Below are 10545 nucleotides of genomic sequence, written 5' to 3' on the forward strand. Positions count from 1 at the left end.
ACAAGCCTGAACTGGATTCTTATAGTTATTGTATTTTGCTTGGTAGTTACTGTGATCTTCAAGAATTGGAAGATGCGGCAGGGGTTATATTAGAGATGACCCAATTTGAGCTTGATCTTGACTCTCTCACCTACAACACCATGATCAAATCGTTTTGGAATGTTGGACTTTTGAGCCATTCTATTTTGGTTTTGGAAGAGATGATTGCTAAGGAGATTCCCACCATTACAGAGACTTAGGACATTATATAGAGAAGGCAGAATCGATATGGCCTTGGAATTACTGGATTGCTTGTTTTTTAAGGATCCCATTTTCATTAATGGATAGAGAAAGGTGGGTTTTAGAGAGAGAGACCGAAAAAGTCCCCAAGGAGGAGAGGGGTAGTCTTGATATTAGTTTCGGTTTGAAGCTTTTCAACCATTACAGTAATAATGACTTGAAGAATATATTTATATATTACGGTAATTAAAGTACCGTAATTTTTTTTATGGTATTTAAATTACCGTATAAATATCCTAAGAAATACGGTATATAAATTATTGTATGAACTTTTCTACACATTACGGTATTTAAATTACCGTAATATTCTTTATGTTAATTATGGTATTTAAATTATCGTAATGTTCTTTACGATAAAAAGACTACCGTTAAGGGTATTTTCGTTCATAAAAAGCCGAAAAATTGGGAAAAATGGTGTAGGCGAGCTTTTGAAACGTTGGAGTTTTTTTTCTGATTTTATTAAAATATAGATATGTTAGTGATAATTACCTTAAAATTTAAAACACAAAAAAAAAATTAAGAAGAATAATGAGCAACGTAAATAGGCTAGCTTTGTGTGATCACACAAGAGCACGTAAAATTTTGGCAAACATGGTTTCCCTTTTTCTTAGGTTTCAGACATCAAAACACCACAAAATATGGGGTTCGTAATGCTCATATAGAACTAAAATATATAAAGGAAACTACAAAGGAAACAATTAAAAAAAAAAAAAAAAAAATCTAAAATTTGAACTACATTATTCTAAGAAAAGCCAAAAAAGCAAGAATATAGAAAGCTGGATAGATTAGGTCGATATCCAGTGAAAAATAGAAAACTAAAATAAAAAAAAAGTTAGGGTCGTGGGGATAGCATCCCCACATCCAGTTATCACATCAGAGAGCACATGGTTTGTCAATTTCAACTTATGTTATGTGTATTTTGTCTATGAGAGAGATCTTGATGTGTTAGGAATTAGGATTTACCTGCAAGGTAAGGTAAGAAACATTGAACCACAAACTACCAAATACCAAAAGAAAAAGAAAAAGAAAACCAATCAATCTCTCTGTCTCTCATCCACAATTTACAAAAACGAAGACAAAAAATCGCTCTCTCGCTCTCTCTAGTAAAAGGATGGAAAGTCACCACGTACAATGCTCAAATTCTGTCCCTGGTTTGTTTTATCTCGGGATATCGTCGGTTATCAAATTTGTGAATTATCTAAGGTGGCAACTTTATGTAGATGTTTTATATTGTTCATTTAATTAAGCGGTGTCGATTTTATATGTTTTTAAAGATATTGTTAAATCTGCCATCTAACTAAAATAAATTCTATAGATGACTACAATCATACTTTTACAAGTGAAATTGATGCAGACTACCATACGTAAACTTTTCCTAATAGAATAGGTAAATTACTAAGTAAAAGAGTAATGTCATCCACAAGAAATTGAGACAAACCGTTTGTCCATTGTTGCAATGAAAGTAACTTGGAGGATGATGTGTCAACAACAAAGGCTCTGATAATAAGTTTTAAAAAATTTTACTAACTGAAAAAGTGTTTTTTTTTTAAAAAAAAAAATTAACAATAGTTCCCTATATATTATATAGTTTGCTTAGCTCTCATTTTTTGAGGGTATGTAGTATATTTTTATTTTTTCTGCTCTTTTATGTTGGGCTTAGCTCAAAGTTGCATATTTCTTACCATCATGTACGTATAAAAGTATAAAAAGAAAAATCCATGAATGTCGTTATAGTGTTTGGTCATTTTTTATCATTGAATTAATTTTTTATATTTTGTACAAGTATGTGATGGTGAGAAGTGTGAATATCCAAAATTTGAGCTTAATATAGAAAAGAATCAAATTAAAATACACTATACACTCTAAAAAAGTGGTTCTTGAATGTAAAATATGAAAAATAAGACTATTTGTAAATTTGAAAAGTAAAATGAATTTTATTATGAATTTCTTCAAATTTTTTCCAATCAATAGGTTTTAATCTATGTACAGCTCTATTGATATGCATGCCTGTAAATTTCAAAGACAATACAAATTAACATCTGAAAACAAACCCGGTCCATTTACAAGGGATTCGAGCCCTTAACATCTCACGTACTTATATTTTCAATAAATTTTATTTGGGGAGGTTCAAATTGCTACACAAAATCATTAAAAACATGGTGTGATTTACATAAAGTTGCAACCTTAAATAATCAAAGTACAATAGACCTCCAAATGTTGTTATGAGATATAATTTGATGCCGAAAATTTTTAGATGTTACGAAAATCTAATTTTATCTCTAATTATAAAATTTTAAAATCTAAAAACAATTCAAATCTAGCAGATATATAAACATATGGAAATATTGAAATTAGACGATCTAGATAATGTATTACAATATATACTATTTCTAAGACTTAAAATATCTTTTCTTCTCCATCTCTACACATCTCAATGTTGAGATGATGAAACAACTGTCTTTTCAACATCAAAACAACTTTTTCCCAACAATTTTAGAGGTGTACTTTAGTTCTAAATTTGAAGGTGTCTAACTAATTTAAATTTTTTCCTTAAAAAAAACAAAAAAGATTGTATACTATAAGACTATCTATTTTTTGGTACAAGGAGATTACAAACACTTTTAGCCATTGAATATGAAATCTGACATATTGAAATGTCACAACATTTGAAAAATCTTATTTGGATTTTGTGCCCCAGTCAATAACACATTCTTAATCATCTGATTTCACATCTAACGATTGATAATGATTGCCTTTTATATCAAAAGTAAATAGTCTTATTGTATACATTTCTATTGAAATATCATTAACTTGAAGTTGATGCGCCGGAGTCAGTCTGTCTAGTTAGGTGCCGAATCAAGATGACGAAGCTCTAATATCAGGTGAGCCCAACGCAAGTCCTAAAACTTGTTATGTTTTAAAATTAAGACTCGGCCAAATTAGGTAGTCCAATTTGGCCGAATCTGCCCCTGACTCACTAGTGACCGTTTCTTCTATATTCTTGTAAATTTTAACTTCTAACAAATGTTACTAGATGGGAATTGATCAGGATCAAACCGGTTCTAAGATGGACTAATCCAAACCCAATCTAAAACCTCACCTTACATTTTTATTCTTGTTTATAATTTATCTTTTTTTTTTTTTAAGGGCCCTCTAAATATCCACACTATAAACTCTTACTTTAATTTTTATATTATTTTATTTATTTTTAATATTTTTTAGATCATCGATTTAAACTAATCTAAATACAATCCAAATCGTTTCCATGTACATATTTGTGGGCTTGAAACATTGGTTAGTGCGGCCCCACCGATACTCAAACTACATGGGGTCGAGGCTTGTGAAAATTTCGCATTCATAATGGTAACACAGCAACACTACAGAACAACGAACCCATATAATAACGACACGCGTTAAAGCATTGAAAGTTTTAAAATATTTGTCCCCTTCCTTCACTTAGGTCTAGGGTTTGGAAGACCCGGTACACGGGACCTCGAACCCTAGAAACATGCGATGCCATGCTACATAGGGAAAGCAAATTTCTAAAATAGTGTAAACGAAAATAGACAAAAATAAATGCACAAAGGTTATATTATGCTCCTGTGGGAGCAAAATGTACATTAACTCTTTCGGGAAACCTCTAATCTAGTTGCACTTTTGGGATCTCCAAATTTGGAGACGTACCCTAAACCTAGCAACTAACATAAAAAAATAATGCAAAATTAAAACATCCTATGCACTCTACAATGCTTGAAAAAATGGTCTTAAGATTAAATATAGCCCGTCCTATTTTTAGATATACAGGTCTCATTGTTTAGGCTTCAAAATCATTCTTTATGTTAAAAAATTTCACTAGGTGATTCTAAAGTAGGAGACAAAATTTAAGTTGGAAAAAAACCTCGAGTAGGCTTTTGCCCAAAGATATAAGTATATAGTGTGATCTCATGGGAGTAAGCTACACAGCCCAAGACAAAAACATGTACATAAGGGGCCTAAAACCTAAGGGCCCTCCTTTGATGTGACATGGGCGGTCAAAAACTTCACAATGTGAAGCCTCAAGCCACTTGGCATACACAATTTGATTCTTAAGACCCTTGACATGGACATCTTAGTCAGATGTGCATGAATGGATGTTAGGGTCATGAGGGGATAATGTTCCACTCAATCTCAAAGGTGGGTTCATTGCCCTTGGCCAAAAGAGAAGCAAGCATGCAAGCTTTTAAAGAACAAAAGCAATGGGAGGGCCACTTAAGTTCTATTATTTGAGATGATAGTACTAACCTTTCTCAAGATATCCCTATCAATTGTAGGAACATTAGGTTCTTCTGGGGTCCTATCTGGGCCATACAATGGTCCTTCATCTACAACCTTTCTCAAGATATCCCTATCAATTGTTGTAGGAACACTAGGTTCCTCAGGGGTCCTATCTGGGCTATACAATGGTCCTTCATCTTCCAACACTTTTTAGGCCAGCTCTTTCTAGGTCAGAAAGTTAGGGCTAGGCAGGACCCCAAATAGTGCATTAATTTGTCAAAAGCAAGTGCAAAAATGTGATTATCTTCAACAAGCTTTTGTATTTTTTTAAAATCTAAACTAAAAGCAGATATTTCTGTCCAAAATCCAAATCAATGCTTGAAGATTACCATGTCTTGTGTTTTACCTGCCTCTTAAAGCTATGGAAGTGTGAACATGTAAAGGGCAAGAACCCAATAAAGGTCGTGGATGCAAGGAATTTGTGATTTTTTCTTAGAACATGTAGACCCATTAATGGCTGGAAGACTCCAGTTGAGCATCTCAAAATCTAAGGGTAGCTTTTGACCCTTGTTGCAAACCCATTTAGAGAATTTGTTGGCAGTTTTTTACCAAAAAACAGTTGCCATGAACTTTATAGTTTGAAAATTATTTGAAACTCTAGCATCTTTAATTCTATTGTTATTTGAGAATGAATTTAATATGGTCCAAATTGTCTTATAAAAAATAGTATCGGTGATAATACCTTTTTAGTGTGGGTGATAATAGTGAGTGCCTGAAAAAAAAAAAAAAAAAAAAAAAAAAAAGCACCCATCCAAATGAAAATCACCCCATTTAGATCAAGATCGGTGAGTGGGTGATTATTGTCACCCTCAAAATCACTACAATTTTCCACATTTTTTGGTTTTTTTAATTGTTTTCAAATATTTAGCCTTATTTACTCAGGAAAATCACTAGAGTTAAGCAAGAAAATAAAAAACACAAGGGGTCATAGCCCAATTTCGAACTTTAAAACACTGATGATGTGCCGGACCGGTCTTGATTCATGAGTTTGTAATTTGGGATTTTTGTTTTATGGTTGGTAGGATCTATTGAAGTTGTCCATTGACACAAAAATACATTGGAATCTTTCATGGAAAGTAGTCCTATTTAAGAGGGATTTAGCAAACAAAAATGAAGGAGGAGAAGAATTTAGCATTTGATATGGGATCAACAATGATAGAATTCAAAAAGGAATATGGAATCAATGCTAATCCTTGAATAAATCCAAAAGAATGTGGAAGAGTTGTTGGTTTGCCAATGAAATTTTGAGTTGACTAAAACACCTCTCAGTTTTATCTCGTCAATTATGTATTCGTCTTAACCAGGTACCAAATAGTCGTATGCTAGTTCACATTAACAACCATACCAATCAAGGCTTATTATTTTTTGTGTGATACTGATAACGTGTAGCTATGTGCAGTAGGACCATGTATTTACCATATTTTGTAAAGCCACTCATTCAAATCCCAACAAAAAAAATGCAGTCTGAAGATAAAAATTCCCATGGCCTATAAATCTAATTGAGTCCTTGACTATAGAATTTGGAACTCCAAAAATGGTGCCAATCTAATAGATTTATAAACAAATGAAATAGATGGTCTAGAAACATATTACAAGATAGATTAATTTGAGGGCTTGAAGTCCATTTAGAGGCAATGACATCCATTTTGTTCTCATGACCATGATTGTTGAGGTCAAGATGATAAGTGAAGGTTTTTGGATTCCATAGCGACATTTTCAATCAAGATGAGGTATAGTAGGGGCCATTGTCTGATTACTCGAGTGGGCATGCTCAGACTCGCCTGAGTAACTTGGGCTCTCCATGATGACAAGCCCAAGTATCCTCGAGTTGGGTGTTCAACTTGTGGATCTTAAATTTTTTTTATCATTTTGGCAAGTATTGAAAAGTATTTTGGCCATAAACACTTTTTTTTACATTTTCCTTTCTTTTTGAATTATTTCTAAAATACTCCCAATCACATATTGATTTTCTCAAAATTTATTTTTTACTACTTTTTTAATTTCATTTAGATTTATTTTATTTAATTTTAAAGTTATTTTTTATTTTTCTGAATTTTTTAGTTTTTGTTTTTTGTTTTTGAACACTTTCTGGCAATGGTTTAAAAAACGGATCGGTGACCCGGATCGGGCTTCCAAAAAACAGATCCGTCCGGATCGGCAAATCGGCGATCCGGATCGGGAATCGGGTGAATCGGTCAGAATAAAGCTTAAAAAAAATTCGAAAAAATTATTAAAATTCATTATAAATATTGGTTTTTAGGAATTCAATAAAAAATGAGGGTACTCCATTAAGAATTTTCATGTTTTTGAATGAATATGCGAATATTGATATGTTCTTTCCCTGTATGAACCGCCATTCAGCATTTAATTTACAGTATTTCGTGCTCATCCCTACATTATTGCTGTTGGGACTCGATATGTGAATAATATGGCTGGGATAGGGTGGCTTCAGAATCATCATCTCTCTCGTTTTCTCTTTGAATAATATGGATTAAAAAAAAAAAAAAACAAATTTTCAAAAAAATCGATCATGGATTAAAAAAAAAATCACAAATTTTCAAAAAATTCTATCATGGATTACAAAAAAAAATTCGATCATGGATTAAACAAAAAAAATCACAAATTTTCAAAAAATTCAATCATAGATTACATAAAATTCGATCATGGATTACATAAAATTCGATCATGGATTACATAAAATTCGATCATGGATTACAAAAAAAAACAAACAAAAAAAACAAAAAATTCAATCGTGGATTACAAAAAAAGAAAAAAATAGTTCGATCATGGATTACAAAAAATTCAATCATGGATTACAAAAAACTCTATCATGGGTTACAAAAAAAGCAAACAACAAAAAATTCAATCATGGATTAAAAAAAAACAAACAAACATTTCGATCATGGATTACAAAAAAAAAACAAACATTTCGATCATGTATTACAAAACATTCGATCATGGATTACAAAAAATTCTATCATAGGTTACAAAAAAAAAAAAAAAAGACAAAAAAATCGATCATGGATTACAAGAAAAGAAAACAAACATTTCGATCATGGATTACAAAAAATTCTATTATGGGTTACAAAAAACCAAAAAATTCGGTCATGGATTACAAAAAAACAAAAACAATTCGATCATGGATTACAAAAAAATCGATCAAGTATTACAAAAAAATCTATCATGGATTACCAAAAAAAAAAAAAATTCCGTACGGAATCGCCAATTCACTGTTCGGACTCGCCGATTCCGTACAGTGAATCGGCGATTCACTGTACAGAATCGTCCGGTTCTCTCTAGAACCGGACGATTTCAGATTTTTGGGCGATCCGGTTCCTTTTTCACTATTTTCGAGTCGAACCGGGCGAGTCCGGTTCGACTCGGCGTTTTTTAAAACGCTGCTTTCTGGCCTTGGCTAGAACTCAAGCCAACCCAGGCTGAGTTGCTCGGACTTGGGTTGAGCACCCAACCCGAGTTGCTCTTTCCAACGCTCATTGAGGTATGTGAAATACTTCAAGGAAAATTACAAATACCCCTCCAACTTAGACTTTTTAGATAACATCTCCGCCTCCCCCCCCCCCCCCCCCCCCCAACCCAACCAATCTTTTTATAGTAATTTTTATTCCAAAAATAAACTTTTCTATCAAATACCCCTCAAATCTAGAAAGAATGTTGGACCGAGTGCACATTATCACACAATAGTTGCCAGACCAAATGGAGACATTGCCAAACTGCACTTTGGGCCTATTGTTAAATCACATGGGCCTGTTGCCGAACCGCATGGGCCTATTGCCAAACCGTTCTTTGACAGTGCTGGACCGCTTTAGGATATTTCCAAACCGTGCGTTTACAACACCATACTGCCTTTTTGTGTGTTATGGAAAAAGTTGAAGTCATGGGTGTTAGGAGAGAGAGTGGGTATTTTGATCCTAAAAACCATGACTTTTTTGACCGAGGGTATTTTGCTAGAAAAATGTCCTTGAGATAAATGTTGCAATAAAAAAATTGGTTGGAGAGACGTGGTCTAGAAAGTACATGTCCGGGGTATCAGCAATTTTCCCAACTCTTTACCTCTAGCTATTGAAATTGGACATTTTGAAAGTTGTAAATTAGACCGCAAAACAATTAGTGTGCTACATTGCCATCCACACAATTCTAACTTAACGCAAGCCTAAGTTGCGATATATGAGCCTGTCACACCATAACTTTGTCATATTGTGAAGGGAAGCAAGCGTGTTAAGATTTAAGAACGATTAGGAAGACTCCATCTTACTGTCATTTAGGTACATTCGAATACATTGTGATATTAGAATTATATAGCAATTTGTCCTAATTCTTTCTATTTCGAGGTTTATAAATTTTTATCTTCAAATTATCCTAGACGAATTAGCATTATAATATATATTTTTCCAATAAATACAGACAAAAAAGATGCATTAAATATATTAAAAGTACCCGGCTTACTAAATGAAATTAGAAAAAGTTAAAAACCAAATAAGGGAAAAATTTTCAACATACATCTAACTTATCAACTATTTAATATCTTTCCATTTTCAACTATTCCAACTCGCGACCATATTTATTTTTGATGGGCTTGTTGAAAGTTAAATAAAAATCGGCAAATTATTAAACATTTGATCCCTCTCATGCATTTTGATAAATTTCCCATTAAACAAAAAAATGAAACATATATCAAAGAAATATCTCCAACAAGCATACAATCATTGACAACATTGAAGGGCACAGGATTGGTTTAAAACATATATCAAAGAAATATCTCCAACAAGCATACAATCATTGACAACATTGAAGGGCACAGGATTGGTTTAAGAGGTTACATGTTTCAGGTTGAATTTAACTGAAAAGGAAATTGCTTGGAACAATACCTCCGTGAAATATTCAATTTAGCATATTTGAAATTCAAAGTTTTGGCAAATATTAGGCCTATCCTATGGATTATACACTCGATGGATTTGCCTAAATGAAGGGAAAATTATAGACCCCTTGGTCTGAACTTTCTAGGCCTAACCCCCCCCTCTCCGCCCTCCCCCCTCCCCCCCCTCTACCCACCACCCCCAACCCAAAAAAAAAACCATTACTAACCCAGACACATTTTTTTGCATCCACCCCATAAGTAAAAAAAATATATTTTATGAAAATGTCTCCCTCTAAACCCTTATTTCTCTTCATTTATACGATGAAGCCAACCCAACACCCCATGTGCCTCACCAATTTCTAGTCTCCATTGCAGCCCGTCCAGCACATAGTATTGTGCCAAACCGACTTCCTATCTTTATAGAAGAAGCCGATCCAAACCGGCTTCATGTGCTGAACCGGCTTGGTCCTTATTGAAGCCACACATTGTGTTTAACCGGCTTGAATTTTTTTTTAAATAGAAATTCAAAATATGAGTTTAGAGGAAATATTTTATTATATAAGTTAATTTTTTAATTGGGTTGGATTAAAAAAAAATATTATGATTAATGTGACAATTTAAAAAGTATTGAAAGAAGAGGGGGTTGGGGGAAGGGTGGGTTAGGGATGATGCCGGGGGGGGCATCGATGATATTCCCAAATATAAGAGGGAATAATAACGAAAGCAATCATTTTCTTCCAGCTAGTTTTCGGAGAAGAAAACGAGGATCCTTCAACTTTTAAGACCCAATCTTATCTCACAACAACGACTGACATGCCCGCCAATACCTCCTTGATATTCTCTCCATGATCAAGTGAGACAAGATTGGATATGTTGGAGAGAGAGGGGTCCTTGGGCCTTCAAATGGGTCGAGAAAGAGAGAGGTCCCACAGACTTTCAACGGTTTTTGCGAGCACGCCTGCAAGTGTGAGAGAGAGGTTCCATAGGCTTTCAATGTTTGAGAGAGAGAGGTCCCATAGGCTTTCAAGAGAGAGAGAGAGAGAGATATAATGCTCAAAAAGAGAGAGACCCTAGGC

Source organism: Amborella trichopoda, chromosome 2 (genome assembly GCF_054954075.1).
Source record: "Amborella trichopoda isolate Santa Cruz 75 chromosome 2, AtrichopodaSantaCruz75HAP2 v2.0, whole genome shotgun sequence".
NCBI lineage: Eukaryota > Viridiplantae > Streptophyta > Magnoliopsida > Amborellales > Amborellaceae > Amborella > Amborella trichopoda.